The sequence below is a fragment of the Orcinus orca genome, chromosome 5, assembly GCF_937001465.1.
Source record: "Orcinus orca chromosome 5, mOrcOrc1.1, whole genome shotgun sequence".
Taxonomy (NCBI): domain Eukaryota; kingdom Metazoa; phylum Chordata; class Mammalia; order Artiodactyla; family Delphinidae; genus Orcinus; species Orcinus orca.
This window is the reverse complement of record NC_064563.1, coordinates 129,485,898-129,494,660: the sequence shown is the minus strand read 5'-3', so window position 1 is coordinate 129,494,660 and position 8,763 is coordinate 129,485,898. Positions and strand designations below refer to the sequence as shown.

General features: G+C 40.6%; 1 pseudogene; it reads right to left on the bottom strand.

Annotated features, from left to right (window-relative positions):
* Window positions 1–241: 241 nt before the first annotated feature.
* Window positions 242–1,087, bottom strand: LOC101290173 (general transcription factor IIH subunit 3-like; annotated as a pseudogene).
* Between the last annotated feature and the right edge of the window lie 7,676 nt (window positions 1,088–8,763).

Sequence of the window (8,763 nt, the reverse complement as noted above, 5' to 3'; positions counted from 1 at the left end):
CCCATTTCTGGACAAAAAACAGTCAGAAAAGATTTTAGGGTATATTGCATAGAACGACTGCCTCTAATAAATCAGCTCCCCAGAAACACAGGATGAGGATGATGTTTTACAATATCTCCTGTAAGAAAGTTCATTAAAAATTATCTTCTACATATCTCTTTTTTTCAGAGCCTTCCTAATATAGATTCTGCCATATAATTTCTATTAATAGCTCTAAGTGATGGAGAAACAATTTTTACTATCATGCAGACATTTTTAGTTACTTTTTCTTGGCCTTCAGTACTGGAGGTAGAGAAATCTTAAAGGCTATCTTGCATGTAGTGCAGATAGGGCTGAAATTGCAGAATACTGACAAACACACAGAACAGATGTAGCCTATTTCAATGAGATTTCGATGACAGAAACAAGTAGCCCAGTAGTCAACAAGAATTGGGGGTGGGAGGATTAACTGAGATCTCTGATCTTGATCAGGAAGAAAAACTCACAGTAAATACTGCAGAAGGGAGGGCCTCTGAGGCACCTTGAAGTACAGTCCCCCTGTGATGTCACAAGCCTTTTAGAGGAGTCCTGAATCAGAGTCTAACACGCAGGCACCAATCAAAATATTCTGCTTCTGTGCTACAAAGCTGACATTCATGAAGTTCATATATTGCAACACACTGTCTTCTGCAGCCTTAATCACCCAATAGACAATTTCATTTCCTGATTATCTTTAACCTCCTTGTTCATTCCATGAATGTAGCAAACAACTTTGGTGAGGGATCCTGCCAGCAGAGTTTCTGTATGTTGACCCTCTATGTCACTCTTGGTCATTAGATCTTTTATCTCTTCAACAATAATTTCATTTGCTGAAGTTAACAACTCATATTTTCATCTTCACTTCCTGAGGGATTAAATTCAGAAAAAGGGTTGCCAGAGTCTCCAAAGAAGTCTCCAAGTCTGCCATTCTTTCCGGGATATAAGAATTGAGTTTCTTGAATGTGACTTGTTATCACAGCAAGTTTGTTGGAACGATTCATGAATAAATGAGAATTTCCTAACACCATCACTGCGTTTACGCATTTTGATAAAGTAAACTGAGGTTACTTTAATGCTTTCTCCACCAAATTAGGCTGGTATCAACTATGATAACTAGAAGATTCAATTCATCTTCGTCTGAGACCATGGCAGCCAGGGTCCCTCAGCACACAGCCACTTGCAGTCTCAAATTTTTAAATAATTATATCTCTTCAAATATTGACTGTTTTCCCTCCACATTTGTGACCATCCAATGAGCCCATATAACACATAGGGCATATATATATATATTTACATCTTTATTGGAGTATAACTGCTTTACAATGGTATGATAGTTTCTGCTCTATAACAAAGTGAATCAGTTATACATATGCATAAGTTCCCATATCTCTTCCCTCTTGCGTCTCCCTCCCTTCCACCCTCCCTATCCCACCCCTCCAGGCAGTCACAAAGCACCGAGCTATGCGAGCTATGCGGCTGCTTCCCACTAGCTATCTACCTTACGTTTGGTAGTGTATAGATGTCCATGCCTTTTTCTCGCTTTGTCACAGCTTACCATTCCCCTTCCCCATATCCTCAAGTCCATTCTCTAGCAGGTCTGTGTCTTTATTCCTGTCTTACCCCTAGGTTCTTTATGACATTTTTTTTTCTTAAATTCCATATATATGTGTTAGCATACGGTATTTGTCTTTCTCTTTCTGACTTACTTCACTCTGTATGACAGACTCTAGGTCTATCCACCTGATTACAAATAGCTCAATTTTGTTTATTTTTATGGCTGAGTAATATTCCATTGTATATATGTGCCACATCTTCTTTATCCATTCTTCCGGTGATGGACACTTAGCTTGTTTCCATCTCCAGGCTATTGTAAATAGAGCTGCAATGAACATTTTGGTACATGACTCCAAGATTGCTTTGGATATTCGGGGACTTTTGTGTTTCCATACAAATTGTGAATTTTTTTGTTCTAGTTCTGTGAAAAATGCCAGTGGCAGTTTGATAAGGATTGCATTGAATCTGTAGATTGCTTTGGGTAGTAGAGTCATTTTCACAATGTTGACTCTTCCAATCCAAGAACATGGTATATCTCTCCATCTATTTGTATCATCTTTAATTTCTTTCATCAGTGTCTTATAATTTTCTACATACAGGTCTTTTGTCTCCTTAGGTAGGTTTATTCCTAGACATTTTATTCTTTTTGTTGCAATGGTAAATGGGAGTGTTTTCTTGATTTCACTTTCAGATTTTTCATCATTAGTGTATAGGAATGCCAGAGATTTCTGTGCATTAATTTTGTATCCTGCTACTTTACCAAATTCATTGATTAGCTTTAGTAGTTTTCTGGTAGCATCATTAGGATTCTCTATGTATAGTATCATGTCATCTACAAGCAGTGACAGCTTTACTTCTTCTTTTCCGATTTGGATTCCTCTTATTTCCTTTTCTTCTCTGATTGCCGTGGCTAAAACTTCCAAAACTATGTTGAATAAGAGTGGTGAGGGCTTTCCTGGTGGCGCAGTGGTTGGGAGTCCGCCTGCCAATGCAGGGGACACGGGTTCAATCCCTGATCCAGGAAGATCCCATATGTCGCGGAGCAGCTGAGCCCATGCGCCACAACTACTGAGCCTGCGCTGTAAAGCCCGTGAGCCATAATTACTGAGCCCACGTGCCTAGAGCGTGTGCTCCACAAGAGAGGCCAACGCAGTGAGAAGCCCATGCGCTACAAGGAAGAGTAGCCCCTGCTCACCACAACTAGAGAAAGCCCACACTCAGAAAGAAGACCCAACACAGCCAAAAAATAAATAAAACATAAATAAATTTATAAATTAAAAAAAAAAAATAAGAGTGGTGAGAGTGGGCAACCTTGTCTTGTTCCTGATCTTAGTGGAAATGCTTTCAGTTTTTCACAATTGAGGACGATGTTGGCTGTGGGTTTGTCATATATGGCCTTTGTTATGTGGAGGACAGTTCCCTCTATGCCTACTTTCTTCAGGGTTTTTATCATAAATGGTGTTGAATTTTGTCAAAAGCTTTCTCTGCATCTATTGAGATGGTCATATGGTTTTTCTCCTTCAATTTGTTAATATGGTTTATCACATTGATTGATTTGCGTATATTGAAGAATCCTTGCATTCCTGGAATAAACCCCACTTGATCATGGTGTATGATCCTTTTAATGTGCTGTTGGATTCTGTTTGCTAGTATTTTGTTTAGGATTTTTGCATCTATGTTCATCAGTGATATTCGCCTGTAGTTCTCTTTCTTTGTGACATTCCTGTCTGGTTTTGGTATCAGGGAGATGGTGGCCTCATAGAATGAGTTTGGGAGTGGTCCTCCCTCTGCTCCATGTTGGAAGAGTTTGAAAAGGATAGGTGTTAGCTCTTCTCTAAATGTTTGATAGAATTCGCCTGTGAAGCCATCTGGTCCTGGGCTTTTGTTTGTTGGAAGATTTTTAATCAGTTTCAATTTCAGTGCTTGTGATTGGTCTGTTCATATTTCTATTTCTTCCTGGTTCAGTCTTGGCAGGTTGTGCATTTCTAAGAATTTGTCCATTTCTTCCAGGTTGTCCATTTTATTGGCATAGAGTTGCTTGTAGTAATCTCTCATGATCTTTTGTATTTCTGCAGTGTCAGTTGTTATTTCTCCTTTTTTCTTTCCAATTCTATTGATTTAAGTTTTTTCCCTTTTTTTCTTGATGAGTCTGGCTAACGGTTTATCAATTTTGTTTATTTTCTCAAAGAGCCAGGTTTTAGTTTTATTGATCTTTGCTATCATTTCCTTCCTTTCTTTTTCATTTATTTCTGCTCTGATTTTTATGATTTCTTTCCTTCTGCTAACTTTGGGTTTTTGTTGTTCTTGTTTCTCTAATTGCTTTAGGTGCTAGGCTAGGTTGTTTTTTCAAGATGTTTCCTGTTTCTTAAGGTAGGATTGTATTGTTATAAACTTACCTCTTAGAACTGCTTTTGCTGCATCCCATAGGTTTTGGGTCATCGTGTCTCCATTGTCATTTGTTTCTAGGTATTTTTTTGATTGCCTCTTTGATTTCTTCAGTGATCACTTTGTTATTAAGTAGTGTATTGTTTAGCCTCCATGTGTTTGTATTTTTTATAGATCTTTTCCTGTAATTGATATCTTGTCTCATAGCATAGCATTGTGGTCGGAAAAGACACTTGATACAATTTCAATTTTCTTAAATTTACCAAGGCTTGATTTGTGTCCCAAGATATGATCTATTCTGGAGAATGTTCCATGAGCACTTGAGAAAAATGTGTATTCTGTTGTTTTTGGATGGAATGTCCTATAAATATCAATTAAGTCCATCTTGTTTAATATATTATTTAAAGCGTGTGTTTCCTTATTTATTTTCATTTTGGATGATCTGTCCATTGGTGAAAGTGGGGTGTTAAAGTCCCCTACTATGAATGTGTTACTGTCAATTTCCCCTTTTATGGCTGTTAGTATTTGCCTAATGCATTGAGGTGCTCCTATGTTGGGTGCATAAATATTTACAATTGTTATACCTTCTTCTTGGATTGATCCCTTGAACATTATGTAGTGTCCTTCTTTGTCTCTTGTAATAGTCTTTATTTTAAAGTCTATATTGTCTGATATGAGAATTGCTACTCCAGCTTTCTTTTGGTTTCCATTTGCATGGAATATCTTTTTCCATCCCCTTACTTTCAGTCTGTATGTGTCTCTAGGTTTGAAGTGGGTCTCTTGTAGATAGCACATATATTGGTCTTGTTTTGGTATCCATTCAGCCAACCTGTGTCTTTTGGTGGGAGCATTTAGTCCATTTACATTTAAGGTAACGATCGATATGTATGTTCCTATTCCCAGTTTCTTAATTGTTTTGGGTTTGTTTTTGTAGGTCTTTTCCTTCTCTTGTGTTTCTTGCCTAGAGAAGTTCCTTTAGCATTTGTTGTAAAGCTGGTTTGGTGGTGCTGAACTCTCTCAGCTTTTGCTTGTCTGTAAAAGTTTTAATTTCTCCAACAAATTTGAATGAGATCCTTGCTGGGTCGAGTAAACTTGGTTGCAGGTTTTCCTCCTTCATCACTTTAAATATGTCCTTCCAGTCCTTCCTGGCTTGCAGAGTTTCTGCTGAGAGATCAGCTGTTAACCTTATGGGGATTCCCTTGTGTGTTGTTTGTTGTTTTTCCCTTCCTGTTTTAATATGTTTTCTTTGTATTTAATTTTTGATAGTTTGATTAATATGTATCTTGGCCTATTTCTCCTTGGATTTATCCTGTATGGTACTCTCTGTGCTTCTTGGACTTGATTAACTATTACCTTTCCCATATTAGGGAAGTTTTCAACTATAATCTCTTCAAATATATTCTCAGTCCCTTTCTTTTTCTCTTCTTCTTCTGGACCCCTTATAATTCGAATGTTGGTGCACTTAATGTTGTCCCAGAGGTCTCTGAGACTGTCTTCAGGTCTCTTCATTCTTTTTTCTTTATTCTGATCTTCAGTAGTTATTTCCACTATTTTATCTTCCAGGTCACTTATCCATTCTTCTGCCTCAGTTATTCTGCTATTGATCCCATCTAGAGTATTTTTAATTTTATTTATTGTATTGTTCATTGTTGTTTGTTTCATCTTTAGTTCTTCTAGGTCCTTGTTAAATGTTTTTTGCATTTGTCTATTCTATTTCCAAGATTTTGGATCATCTTTACTATCATTATTCTGAATTATTTTTCAGGTAGACTGCCATTCCCTCTTCATTTTTTAGGTCTGGTGGGTTTTTATCTTGCTCCTTCATCTGCTGTGTGTTTTTCTGTCTTCTCATTTTGCTTATCTTAGTGTGTTTGGGATCTCCTTTTTGCAGGCTGCTGGTTCATAGTTCCCGTTGTTTTTGGTGTCTGTTCCCCATGGCTAAGGTTGGTTCAGTGGGTTGTGTAGGCTTCCTGGTGGAGGGGACTAGTGCCTGTGTTCTGGTGGATGAGGCTGGATCTTGTCTTTCTGGTGGGCAGTTCCATGTCTGGTGGTGTGTTTTGGGGTGTCTGTGGACTTATTATGATTTTAGGCAGTCTCTCTGCTAATGGGTGGTGCTGTGTTCCTGTCTTGCTAGTTGTTTGGCATTGGGTGTCCAACACTGTAGCATGCTGGTCATTGAATGAAGCTGGGTGCTGGTGTTGAAATGATGATCTCTGTGAGATTTTTGCCATTTGATATTATGTGGAGCTGGGAGGTCTCTTGTGGACCAGTGTCCTGAAGTTGGCTCTCCCACCTCAGAGGCACAGCACTGACTCCTGGCTGCAGCACCAAGAGCCTTTCATCCACACAGCTCAGAATAAGAGGGAGAAAAAGTAGAAAGAAAGAATTAGTAGAAGTAGAATGAAAGGAAGAAAGAAAGAAAGAGAGAAGGAAAGAAAGAAAGAAAAGACAGAGGGAGGGAAGAAGGAAAGAAGGAAGGAGGTAAGGAAGGAAAAAAGAAAGAAGATAAAGTAAAATAAAATAAAGTAAGATAAAATATAATAAAGTTATTAAAATAAAAAATATTAAGAAAAAAAGAAAAAAATTAAAACAAAGCAAAACAAACAAAAAAGAAAATGGACGGATAGAACCCTAGGACAAATGGTGGAAGCAAAGCTATACAGACAAAATCTCACACAGAAGCATACACATACACACTCACAAAAAGAGGAAAAGGGTAAAAAATCATAAATGTTCTCAAAGTCCACCTCCTCAATTTGAGATGATTTGTTGTCTAAAGGAGGGAAGGATGGAAAGAAAGAAAGAAAGAAAGAAGGAAATATAGATAGAAAGAAGATAAAGTAAAATAAAGTTATTAAAATAAAGTAATTATTAAGAAAAAAATTAAAAAAAAAAAAAAAAAGGCCGGATAGAACCCTACAACAAATGGTGGAAGCAAAGCTATACAGGCAAAATCTCACACAGACGCATACACATACACCCTCACAAAAAGAGGAAAATGGGAAAAAATTATAAATCTTGCTCTCAAAGTCCACCTCCTTAATTTGGGATGATTCGCTGTCTGTATTCCACAGATGCAGGGTACATCAAGTTGACTGTGGAGCTTTAATCCACTGCTTCTGAGGCTGCTGGGAGAGATTTCCCTTTCTCTTCTTTGTTCTCACAGCTCCCGGGGCTCAGCTTTGGATTTGGCCCTGCGTCTGCGTGTGGGTCGCGGGATGGCGTCTGTTCTTCGCTCAGACAGGACAGGGTTAGAGTAGCAGCTGCTTCAGGGACTCTGGCTCACTCAGGCCGGGGGGAGGGAGGGGCACGGAGTGCTGCGCGAGCCTGCGGCGGCAGAGGCCGGTGTGACGTTACACCAGCCTGATGCGTGCTGTGCGTTCTCCCGGGGAGGTTGTCCCTGGATCCCGGGACCCTGGCAGTGGTGGGCTGCACAGGCTCCCCGGAAGGGGGGTGTGGATAGTGACCGGTGCTCGCACACAGGCTTCTTGGTGGCGGCAGCAGCAGCCTTAGCGTCTCATGTCCGTCTCGGGTCCACGCTTTTAGCCGTGGCTCACGCCCATCTCTGGAGCTCATTTAAGCAGCGCCTCTTAATCCCCTCTCCTCGCGCACCAAGAAACAAAGAGGGAAGAAAAAGTCTCTTGACTCTTCAACAGGTGCAGACTTTTCCCCGGACTGCCTCCCAGCTAGCCGTGGTGCACTAACCCTCTGCAGGCTGTGTTCACGCTGCCAACCCCAGTCCTCTCCCTGTGCTCCTACCGAGCCCGAGCCCCAGCTCCCAGCCCTGCCCATCCCGGCGGGTGAGCAGACAAGCCTCTCGGGCTGGTGAGTGCTGGTCGGCACCCGTCCTCTGTGCGGGAATCTTTCCGCTTTGGTCTCTGCACCCCTGTTGCTGTGGTCTCCTCCGCGGCTCTGAAGCTTCCCCCCGCCGCCACCCACAGTCTCCTCCTGCGAAGGGGCTTCCTAGTGTGTGGAAACCTTTCCTCCTTCACAGCTCCCTCCCACTGTTGCAGGTCCCATCACTGTCCTTCTGTCTATGTTTATTCTTTTTTCTTTTGTCCTACCCAGGTACGTGGGGAATTTCTTGCCTTTTGGGAGGTCTGAGGTCTTCTGCCAGTGTTCAGTAGGTGTTCTGTAGGAGTTGTTCCACGTGTAGATGTATTTCTGGTGTATCTGTGGGGAGGAAGGTAATCTCCGCGTTTTACTCTTCTGCCATCTTCCCCTCGTCCTCGGGCATACTTATTTTCCTTCCGTTAACATCCTTCATGGATTATGTTGGAATTGAGACATGTTTCATTCTAAGATATACAGACAAGTCTGGGCTGAGACAGAAGACCCAGGGCCACTTTGAGGAGCCTCTAGTTCTATACTCCTCTCCCGAAATGTCATTTATCAAAACTTCTGACTTAGGTCACTTAAATCTATAACAGAGGCCTGGTAAAACTCAGCAAATATGCACAAAGTATCACAGCTTAAAGTGCTAGCTACCCAGTAAGAAGCAGCTCTAAGTTCATGCTCATCAGCAGACAGTAGAGACAGCAAACCAAAGCAAGAGAAGAAAGACCTTGGTCGTGGTCTTCAATTGGACATCCTGCTCAAGGCACCAATTGTTTAGTCCTTCCTGCAGTGGTAGTATGGACTCCCTTACCCAAAATTTGTTTCAGGTCTCAAGACTGAAGATGCCACAAACACTCCAAGGGGATATGAAAGATTTATTATTTTTATATAATGAGGCTTTATGAGGACAACAGGACTGTCCTCTTAAGTTGGTCCAAAATGGCTTGATTAAAAAATAATAGTAGACAG